The following is an 11,510-nucleotide window of genomic DNA, read 5'->3' on the forward strand; positions in this document are numbered from 1 at the left end:
CAAAAAATTTATCTTTTAATTCCATTTTTCCATGAACTGCTAAAAATAGCCCCATAGAAGGGACCTGAGGATGCGAGGATTCTGGCGCCCACAGGACGGCTGGATGCAGTCCCCTGGGATCCTGAGGCACACCTGGGACCGCACAGGGTACATGCACTTGCGTCCTGGAAAGAATGGCATTTCTCCTAAGTATGGGGACCCGAAGCTCTGGGCTCAATCCATTTGAGAACATGCCCCGATTCCATTTTTCCCCATTTGAAAAACACTGACCACGTGTCAAAACTTGTTTGCCCAAAAGGGTCTCAAAACAGCAAAATGCAACACCCAGAGCTATCATCATTGAGTATAGAATTACCTAAAGACTCTGCAGACTAGACAGGGCTTAGGTGCGATGCGGGTGTGGTGACGGGTGTGAGAGATGTGGGCAGCCCGTGAGCCGCGGCTGTGTGCCAGAACGTGCCCGCAGAGCCGCCCTGGGGGAGAACAGCTCTCCCGCCAGCTTGTCTGTGAGCCAGACCATCTTCCAGCGCATCTCAGAGGGGGCACCGCACGGAGTCTGCCTTTCAGATGCAGGGCACTGGCCAACCAAGAAAGCCGCCTAATTGACTGTGGGGCCGGGCTTTGCTGAGGCTGGACTCGGAGCGGAGTTTAGGAGTATAATCAGAACCCGCAGAGGTGCCGGCCTGCTGAACTTGATCACAGGTTGTTAGCTGCAAGCAAAACCTGTCGAGGAGTCTGCAGTTGCTTAGCTTCTGAACTGGAGCGTCGTTGAGCCCGAAGTGGGCCGTCAGAACCAGCACTGTTGTTTAGAATAGGCACACTCATTTGTTGGGGGTAGTGGTGGCAAAAAAGACCCTCAGTCATAAGCTTCACACACACATACACACATGAACACACACGCACACACACACACACACACGTGCTCCCCTCTGAGGTCCAATGTGAGCATTCTAACAAATTCAATAAATGCTTATACGGGACTCATGGTGTGGCATGGCAGGTAGGACTGCCCGCATCCCAGGCGGACACTGGTTCAAGTCCCGGCTGCTTCACTTCCCACCTGGCTCCCTGCTGATGCACCTGGGAAGGCAGTAGAAGGTGGCCCAAGCCCTTGGCTTGCACCCACGTGGGAGACCTGGATGGAGTTCCTGGCTCCTGGCTTCAGCCTGTTCCAGCCCTGGCTGCTGCAGGCATTTGGGGAGTGAATCAGTGGATGGAAAATCAATCTCTCTCTCCCTCTCTGTAACTCTGCCTTTCAAGTAAATAATTTTTTTTAAAAAAAGAGCAATTCATCACAATAACCGGTACAAACATACTTAATTCCATAAAAGTCACTTTTGGAACCAAGGCATCGGCATTTGTGCCATGCCCCTGAGCTTGTTTCTTGTTTCAGTTCACCAAACGCTCTTTATCTGACTCCACTGGTGAGGAACAGGAGAGCATGTCAAAATGCGTGTGTAAAAATGGAATCGGAAGACAGGTTCACTTTATTGCAAAAACATTTTGAAGTCTACATGTGATCATTTCATAATATTCTTTTTCATGAAGTTTTTGAATGGCCTTTTCTCCCCAAAGATTTATTTATTTGAAAGTCAGAGTTGCACAGAGAGAGAAGGAGAGGCAGAGAGAGAGAGAGAGAGAGAGAGAGAGAGGTCTTCCACCTGCTGTTGTTCCCCAGTTGGCCACAACGGCCGAAAATTCACTGATCCGAATCCAGAAGCCAGGAGCTTCCTCCAGATCTTCCCACGTGGGTGCAGGGACCCAAGGACTTGGGCCATCTTCTACTGCTTTCCCAGGCCATAGCAGAGAGCTGGGTCGGAAGTGGAGCAGCCGGGTCTCGAACCGATGCCCATATGGAATGCTGGCACTGTAGGTGGCGGCTTTACCTGCTGCTACTCCACAGCGCCAGCCCCTGAATGTCCTTCTTACGCATGGATTTCAAAAAATGTTTGTACCAAAATAAACTTATCTTTTAATTCCACATTCCACCCAACTTTTCGAAGTTTCTGGGTCTTGGAAATAAATATTCAGGCCAACCAGAGAGAAGCAGAGAAGGGCAAAATGAGCTTTCACCAATAAGACCAACCCTGCAGTGGGCAAACCTGGGGGTGACAATGCAAACAGTAATCTCTCCTTATCTAAGGTGTGGCTTTCCACAGTTTAAGTGACCCATCCACAGGTCCAAAACTGTTCAATGGAAAGCTCCAGAAATAACTCATGGGGTTAGACATTGTGCCATTCTAGTAGAGAGATTAAATCTCTCGCCATGCCACCTGGGGTGTGAATCTCCTTTGTCCTATGCATCCGCACTGTATACACTGCCTGCCCCTTAGTCTCCACCTAAAGTCTACGACATCGGATTGACTGCTGTGGTATAGCCGTGCATGTGGGTTTCTCAGTGCTTATTTATTTCTTTATTTTATTTGGAAGAGAGTGGGGGGAGGGGGAGATCTTTCATTCACTGGTTCACTCCCCAAGGCTGGGCCAGGCCAGCATCTAGCTCTCTTACATGGATAGCAGGGACCCAAGCACTTGGGCCATCACTGCTGCCGTTGCCTGCTGCCTCTGGCCTTAGCAGGAAGCTGGTAGAAAGCGGAGGCAGGACTCAATCCCAGACCCTCCAATACGGGAAGCTGGCACCCCAAGCGGCGGCTTCACCCGCTGCACCACGACGCCTGCCCCAGTGCCCCTGTTTTACTGAACAGTGTCTCCGGAGGGACAGAATAGTGCTGCTGGCGAATTGATTACACTACAGAGATTTCTTTTAAGTTACTGCTGCTAATCTCTTTCAGTGCCTGATTCACTCATTAAATGTTATCATAGGTGGCAAAAATAAGAAAAAAGCACACAGACAAGAAACAAAACCTGGTAGATTCCGGTTCCATACTATTCACGATTTTCGACATTCCTAGGGGTCTTAGAACTCCTGCTGATGGAGGAGACGTTAGACACACAGAAGGGAATCAGGGTGTGATTATTCCTTCCAGGCCGAGAATCACCTGGAAGACTCAAGTCCTCTCGATTTGCAGTAAGATGTCTTCAAACACTACCCTGATGTAAATTTTCCCTGACCCCCTCCCATTAACCTTGAAGAACAATGGAATTGTGTGTCAGGAATACAAAGAGAAATAAACCAGAGATTCTCACCTCAGACTCAGGTTCTTAAGACCCCCCAAAGGACAGCCACAGGAGGCCAGGAAACAAGAGTGATGCTTGGGAAGAGAGCAAAGAGCCTATCGTCCGCCCAGGGTGGGGGCAGGGAACGTGGCGGCAGGGGTGCACCTGCCATGCTAGCATCCCTTCATGGGCGCTCTACTCCCCATCCAGCTCCCTGCTAATCAGCTGGGAAAGCAGCGAGGATGGCCCAGTGCTGGGCCCTGCACCCACGTGGGAGACCCGGATGGAGCTCCCGGCTCCTGTCCTCGACCAGGCCCAGCCCTGGCTCTTGTTGCCATCTGGGGGATGAACCAGCAGATGGAATCTCTCTCTCTCTCTCTCCTCTCTCTCTCACTCTCTTTCTCTCTCTCTCTCACTCTCTCTTTCTGTAACTCTACCTTTCAGATAAGTAAATAAATCTTTAATAATATTTATTCTCTCTCCAGATTTTCCTTGTGAATGTTTTCAAATATTGAGAAGAGTTGAAAAAAAAATAAAAGAGTGTAATAAAAGCCTGAAACCCTTCACTTGGATTTAGCAATTTACATTTTGCTGTATTTACTTCAACATGACTACTTACCTACTATTTATTTATTGATTTTTTGCTGAGCCAGTTGGAAGCCAGCTTAGAACCTTTCATCTATTATGTGCTTAAGTGTGTGAAACCCCCCAAAAAATAGACATTGCCATTACAAAATGCCTTTATTAAGCTTAAGAAAATGAATAAAAGTTCTTTATTATCCAATATCCTCTTTGTACTTAAATTTTCCAAATCATCTAAGAATGATCTTTCATGCAAGGAGCAGCTTTACTGACAGTGCTGTCATTCTAGCTATTGTCGGAAAGGGCGTAAGAGATTGCTCTCACGCCAGAATGGTCGGTCCTTTGTAGCCTCCACTGTGACTTGGAGGCCTATTGTGACACAAAGTGGCCATGCCGGGACCACCAGAAGTCGGTCTGGTGGTCTTTATGTGCAGACAATTAGTAAGTGTTAGCTTGCAATTCTCACAAGCCCAAATCCCTGTGGACCGACTTCAGGGCAGACAACACTGAGGTCTTGGTTGTTCCATTGTTCATGCGTCAGGACAACTCGCAGCCTAAGGCAAGTGTCAACTGTGGACTCCCCTTGCCCCAACTCGGCTGGCCGCTGAGAGCTGGAATCCTCCTCAGACGTTGTGGTGTGGATTCAGACAAGAATTTTTGCATAAAACATGTCCCTTTTTTAGAAAAAATAATTTACTTTCATTTCTATTTGCAAGGCAAAGAGACAGAGAGACTGAAAGAGGTCTTTCATCTGCTGGTTCACTCCCCAAATAGCCAGGACTGGGCCAGACACCCGCCCCCCATTGGTATTTGTAGGAAGTGCATGGCTCTGGCCTGGATGGACAAAGCAGAGCACCTGCCCTGTGGCCTGGCCCGAGAGTGCAGTCTTAGGCACTTGCTGCTCTCACAGGGCCTCCACACCAGGCGGGGGAACAGGTCTTAGCATACCTGTACCATGTGTGCCAGACATGTTGGAATGTGTCCCCTAGAGCATCATGTGTGGGCATCAGTGGCTTTAGAGGGAGAGAGACCTGAGCTGCCCCTGCTCCCTTGTGGTGGACGCCTTCCACTCAGCGGAAGCCTTTGCCCGTGGCACTTGGACTTCCCGGTCTCCTGAACTGTGACAAATAAATCTCCATTATTCACAAAGTGTTGACCCAGGTTAGCAGCCGAAAATGGACGGAGACAACAGGAAGGAGATGGCGTGATGGGCCGGCGTGATGGGCCAGCGTGCACACGTTCATGCGGGCAGGCAAGGTCACCTCCGTGACAAAGCGGTGGAGTTAAGCAGGGACCGGGGAGCGGCCGTGTGGGAGGCCCGAGGGCGGAGCTGCGGTGGGCACAGCGGCAACACAAAAACCCGAGCGTGAGCCCTGCCGGGCATCACTGAGGAGTGGTCTGAGGCCTGGAGAGTGACAGGAGGAGGAGGAGGAGCCAGTGGTGGAGTGACGGGTGCAGGCCGTGTAGACATCTTGCAGACCAGGCTAAGGTATTGGACGCTGGCTCTGAGACAGGAAGCTGTGCAGGGAGCCATCTGCAATCCACAGTTAGTAAGTGAATCAGCTTCCGTGGTCTCATTATCTGGACGAGTTTTCTTCTACTCTTCCTGCCTGCCACATTTCCCTAGGTGTTAACATCTGCATTTTTATAGAGCGTGCATTTTGGTAAGTCATCGTTAATCTTTAGTGGAATCAGACACGACATAGCTACACCCATAGGTCTGTGTGCGTATCTATGCCTCGATCTACATCGATCAATCCATCTGTGCGGATTAAACTTTGAAAGTTGTATTACTTGTTTGGGGCCATTATCCTGGCTCAAGCATGAGGACCTGGGTTAGCTCAAAACTAGTAAGAAGGAAGCTTAGACATGGGCCTTTCATTTCTACTGTGACTACAAGGAAATGCAGAATCCCCATAGTGACACCAGTCTCTGACTTCATCTGAGCAGAGACCCACTGTTTACAGTGCAATCGATGGTCTGAGGGCGAATATTATGGGCACGCACTGCTCCCTCTCTCTCAGTGTTGATTCCTAAATATTCCAGATTTCAACTTCCAGCTTTCTTGTTTGTTCCTCCAACAATCTCCCCAGCTCTGTGTGTTCATCCATTTCCTGTTACTATAACAAAGTCTATGAGGCAAGAGGATTACACTTAAAAAGAAAAAAAAGATTATGTGGCTCACACTTCTGGGGGTTCAAGGGCACGGTCAAGGACCCTGCGGGGACAGCAGGGGCACCTGTGAGAGGCAGGAAGCCGGAGCGGCCGGGGCCTCACGGCTCCTCCCCAGGGCAACACCTGGCTTAGGAACCCGCCCCACACAGGTCCCACCACCACACCCAGGACCAGCCCTTCAGTTCCGGGGGACCATAGCGCTCTGCCCGTGGCCACCTGGAGGCTGAGTGACTGTTTCAGTGAGCTACCAAGTGCGGAAAACTTCAGCTTCAAACCAAGATACCAGGTTAAAGCAGGCACTACATCCTCGCATCTGCACCATCAGGGAAAACAGAGTGGATACGGGAAGATTCACACCGGAAGTTCCGTCCCTCGGTGGCTGTTTGCTGAAGACTCTCCTGGGTGGTTATTTATTGTACATTTATTTCTAGAGCACTTCCTGGGGTTCCAGTCTATGAAAAGCATACACCTCCAGCAGCCCTTCCAGCCCTTGGATGTGTTGGCACCCTGGCTCATGCTGATGGTCTTAGCAGGCCTTGAGTTGTCATTGATTCTAGGAGGCCCCGCATGCCACAGATGGTGACTACAACTGATGCAAACACTTCACAAGCAGCCAAGGGTGCATGGAGTCTGGTGCTCAGGCCTGAAGTCAGGAAAGTCCACCCTCAGGAAAGGGGACGCCCGAAACCAAGCCAGCGTGGCTGGGGGCTGCCGAAAGCAGCCGGGAGCGGGCTTGGAATTCCTGGAGCGGGGCAAGGCTGAGAAGGAATCACGGATGGAAACAGACTCACTGCGCATTCGCCTTGAGTCCTGGCGATTATCTGTGGGTGAAGGAGGGAGCCAGTGTGAGCGCGAGGGAGGCACCGTGGCCACAGAACTCATTCAGCCCCTGCCGCGGCGGGAGAGGCGTGATCAGACCGCCGGTGCGGGAGAGAACCTACAGAGACAGTGCGTACGTGACTAAGGGTTATGTGACAGCCCTCTTCCTCGTGGCATCAAAGTTGGAAAGCCTAGAAAGTATGTAAGAAAGCTCAATGTCTAATCCCATTCTTGATCTGTCTCCTTTTAAGATGACTCAGTGTCTGGCATTCAGGTTACCAGTAAAATCTGGATTTGATGATGCACTGTGAAATGTCCCCAAATGCCCCACTATTGGGTACGAGGGACGACACAGCTTACGGCTCTGTGGCTCACTGAGTCTCACTCTTGTCACTCATTCACTCATTCATCCAGGCGGTATTTAGTGAGCACTTAGCGTGCCCCAGGCCCTGTGCATGGTATTGAGAACGCGAATACGGAGGCGGTAAGAGCGGTAGTCCCCGTCCTTGGGGGGTCACACTACAGCTGGGAGGGTGTGGTGACTGCTTCATTACAATTCTGAACCAAGACGGGTGTTGAGGTTGAAGTGTCGGCTTTGCTACTCAGCAGGGCTGCAGCTGGACATCGGGGCCTGGGTGGTGCTCAAAATGCAGTCTCAGGCCCTGCCCAGAGCTGTCGATTCAACATCTGCATTTTCCATTTTTTTTTAAAGATTTATTTAAATATTTGAAAGGCAGAGTTACGGGGTGGGATGGGCCAGAGAGAGAGAGACAGGACTTCCATCCACTGATTCACTTTGCAAATGGTCACAATAGCCAGAGCTGGGCCGATCTGAAGCCAGGAGCCAGGAGCTTCTTCTGGGCCTCCCACGTGGGTGCAGGGGCCCAAGCTCTTGAGTCATCTGCTGCTGCTTTCCCAGGGCATTAGCTGGGAGCTGGATTGGAAGTGGAGCAGCCAGGACTCGAACCAGTGCCCAACATGGATGCTGGCACTATAGGTGGGGGCTTAACCCACTGCACCACAGCACTGGTCCCCCAGAATCTGCTTCTTAACGAGACCCCAGAGGAGTCACAGGCTCATTAGGGCTTGAGGAGCGCTGGGCTGAAGGGCGGGCCGGGAAGCAGGGGTGGCGGGTGGGCAGGAGCAGCGCGGGGTGGGAGACGCGTGGTACTTGAGCAGTGAAGGGTGGCCAGTGCGCTGGGACCGTGTCAGGTGACACTGGGGCATCGGCTGGGCCCGGATCAAGCACGGCCTTGGAGGCCCTCTGTTCGGGGCCAGCCCATGGCTCAGGACAGCCCAGACCCCACCGGAGCCTCCCTCCTCTCCTTCCCCATCCGGGAGCCATCGCCTTCCTCTCCCCATCTCCTGGGGCTGCTGTGAGGTCCAGCTAGGTGGACAAGCGGGAGGTCCCTGCCCTTGCTTTGAAGAACAGACCAGAGCCACGGTTGGCAGGACACTCGCCGGAGGACCTGGCGGTGTCCTGGACAACAATACGGCCATCATGCTCTGGACAAGCACGGGTGCTGATGCGACCAGACCACCTTTAGCTGCAGCTTTGCCAGGACACTAGGGGAAGCAGCGTGGGGTGGGCGGATGGCCAGGTCACAGACAGTGGCCCCTGGGGCGCCAGGGCCACTCCCCACCTCCTGGCTCTGGGCCGTGGGCTGTTTTGCATTTTAATTTTCAGAATCCAGCAGCTCCGGGCTCCCGATTGTGTGACGGGATGTCCAGAGAGGGTGGGTGGCGGACAGCTACCAGGAGGAATAACTACGCTGGTGCTTTCTTTCAACTCTGAGCCAGGAGAGGGCTTTGCAAAGGAGACAGATCGAAACCCAAACAAAACAACCGCAGTTGAAAAGCAAACAGGGCACCCAGACATCCCCCCTTCAAGGTAAAGCCCTTGAATTTCCTGAACTCCCACTATTTACTCGGGTTAATCAAGGATCTGGTTTCCAGAGCTCTCAGCTGCCACCAGGCCTCATCCTGGCACACACCTGTGTAATTCTACCCTGGGCCTGGAAGACAGACAGGTGACCCAGAGACGGCTTTGTTCTCCGCTGTCCCATTCTATTATGCAGGCCCTGGCCTGGGACCAGCTCATCAGCTTGACTTACCACCCGAAACCACTCGCTCCTGGGCTTCTGCGCCCAACATTTATGTAACACGGGTCCTTGGAGGTGTTCACAGCTCATTTACTGTCCCATCGTGCCCCGTTTTATTTGTCCTCCCCGCAGTCATGAGATTGGCTTTTATTCTACTGTTAAATTTGCAATGCAACGAGAGGCAAACCAGGGCCCGAAAAGTTCAGGCGAGCAGTTTGGGTTGATAGGGTTGGCGCTGTCTGTGGCCGGGCAGATCTGTTAGCAGCAGGAAATAGGTGAATCAAAGAGAAAATTCAGAGTCCTTGTTCCCATCAGTGCGCCAAGCACGGCCAGAATGCTCAGAGCACCGAAACACATCACGCAAGTAAAGACGCTCTCACTTAACTCCAAAACGGATTAAGGACATCACAGATCACAGGTAAACACTAAGTGCCTCTTCACACCCCTTCTCACTGACCAACTCACCACCCCAGAAGTACCTTGTGGGTTCCCTAGGCATCTTTCCAAGGATACCTTTTTTTTTTTTTTTTTTGAACGGCAGAGAGACAGAGACAGAGACAGACAGATATCTTCTCTTGCAGGTCACTCCCCAAATGCTTGCAAGAGCCAGGGGTGGGCCAGGCTGAAGCCAGGAGCCTGGGACAGAAGCCGGGGCTCCCACGTGCGTGGCAGGGATCCCAGGACTTGAGCCATCCTCTGCTGCCTTCCCCAGTGCACATCATCAGGAAGCTAGAATCAGAAGTGGGGCCAGGACTCAAACCCAGACACTCCTATATGGGCTGCAGGCATCCCAAGCAGCTTTTTGTGAAGATTTCTTTGTTTATTTATTTGAAATGAAGAGTTCCAGAGAGGCAGAGGTGTGGGGCGGGAGGAGAGGGAGAGAGGAGAGGACGAGAGAGAGAGAGAATCTTTCATTCACTGGTTCATGCCCCAAATAGACTGAGCCAGGCTGATGCCTGGAGCCAGGAGCTTCTTCTGGGTCTCCCACATGGGTGCGGGGGCCCAAGTACTTGGCCGTCCTCTGCTGCTTTCCCAGGTGCATTAGCAGGAAGCTGGATTGGAAGCAGGAGGCCCTATGGGATGCCGGCTGCTATGGGTTGTGACTTTACCCACGATCCACAGCGCCGGCGCCCTAAGTGGCTTCTTAATGACTGCACAATGCCCACCCTCAAATGTACTGTTTTGACGTGTGCGTGTCACCTCTTACACGCCATCCCCATCAGCCACTTCCACCGACACAGCTTGTGTCTGAGATGTACCCACGCTTCCACGACTGCTTCTGGCCTGTGGCTGAGGAGTGTTTGTGCATCACAAATGCACTTCTCCTCCTCTGGAGGAACATTTATTTCCAATTTTCCACTCCTGCAAATGGATGTCCGTGTCCGTTTCTCCGAGCGCATATGGGGAAACTAGGACTGGATCCCACACGAGGGAATTGTTTCAGAGTTAACAACGGCTGACCTGCCTTCCAAAGAACCTGTTCGAGTTGATAAGAACCAGAATCAGTCTACGAAGTCATGTGCCTCTCTACAACCTTGCAAAAAAAAAATCCTTGCTCTTGTCGAACTTGCCATTGGTAACACTCATGGGTTAACACTCTGACTCCCAGGCCAGGTGTTAGCATAAGAGGTTGATGGGATGCATGTATTGGAGGACCTGGTCCAAATTCCAGCTTCCTGCCAATGCACACCCTGGGAAGGCAGCAGATGATGGCTCAAGTACCTGGGTCCCTGCCCCACACAACCTCTCCGGTTTCTCGCTCCGGCCTGGCCCAGCCATAGCTGTTGAGGGAAACTGGGGGAGTGAGCCAGTATATGGAAGATCTATGTCTGTATCCCTCTGCCTTTCAAAGTGTGTGTGTGTGTGTGTGTGTGTGTGTGTGGACTAGTTGTTTTTATAAACAGTGACTGCCTGTGTAGCACAACACATTCACCTCAGTTAATGAGAACATGTGTAAGATAAGAAAGCTGATCAAAGGCTATTGGGGGCTGGCACCACAGCTCACTAGGCTAATCCTCCACCTTGTGGCACCGGCACACCGGGTTCTAGTCCCGGTCGGGGCACCAGATTCTGTCCCGGTTGCCCCTCTTCCAGGCCAGCTCTCTGCTGTGGCCAGGGAGGGCAGTGGAGGATGGCCCAAGTCCTTGGGCCCTGTACCCACATGGGAGACCAGGAGAAGCACCTGGCTCCTGGCTTCGGATCGGCGCAGTGCACTGGCCGCAGCGGCCATTGGAGGGTGAACCAATGGCAAAGGAAGACCTTTCTCTCTGTCTCTCTCTCTCACTGTCCACTCTGCCTGTCAAAAAAAAAAAAAAAAAAGGCTATTGGGGAAACTGGGTTTATATAGCCCTTTTGAAAACAGTGTTAGAAGAGAGGCCATATCAAAAATTGCTAATGTCCTACACGGCAATGCATTCTAACTATCTGCGGTTATCTTCTCTCTGAACTGATAACACCTGCATCTCTGCCAGGCACAGATCTACAAAATGACTTCAGAGAGCCTCAGCCCCTAATCGATAGTGAACAGCGACACTGCACGGCAGCACGGCATCTTGAAGGTTACCCTTCCTTCACCACGGTGCGGAAAAGATGGCTACAGGGGCCCGCGCTGTGGTACAGCAGGTGAAGCTATCACCTGCAGTGCCCGCATCCAACAGGGGTGCGGTTCGAGTCCCTGCTGCTCCGTTTCCAATCCACTCCCTGCTAATGCAACTG

The sequence above is a fragment of the Oryctolagus cuniculus genome, chromosome 5 (assembly GCF_964237555.1).
Source record: "Oryctolagus cuniculus chromosome 5, mOryCun1.1, whole genome shotgun sequence".
Classification (NCBI taxonomy): domain Eukaryota; kingdom Metazoa; phylum Chordata; class Mammalia; order Lagomorpha; family Leporidae; genus Oryctolagus; species Oryctolagus cuniculus.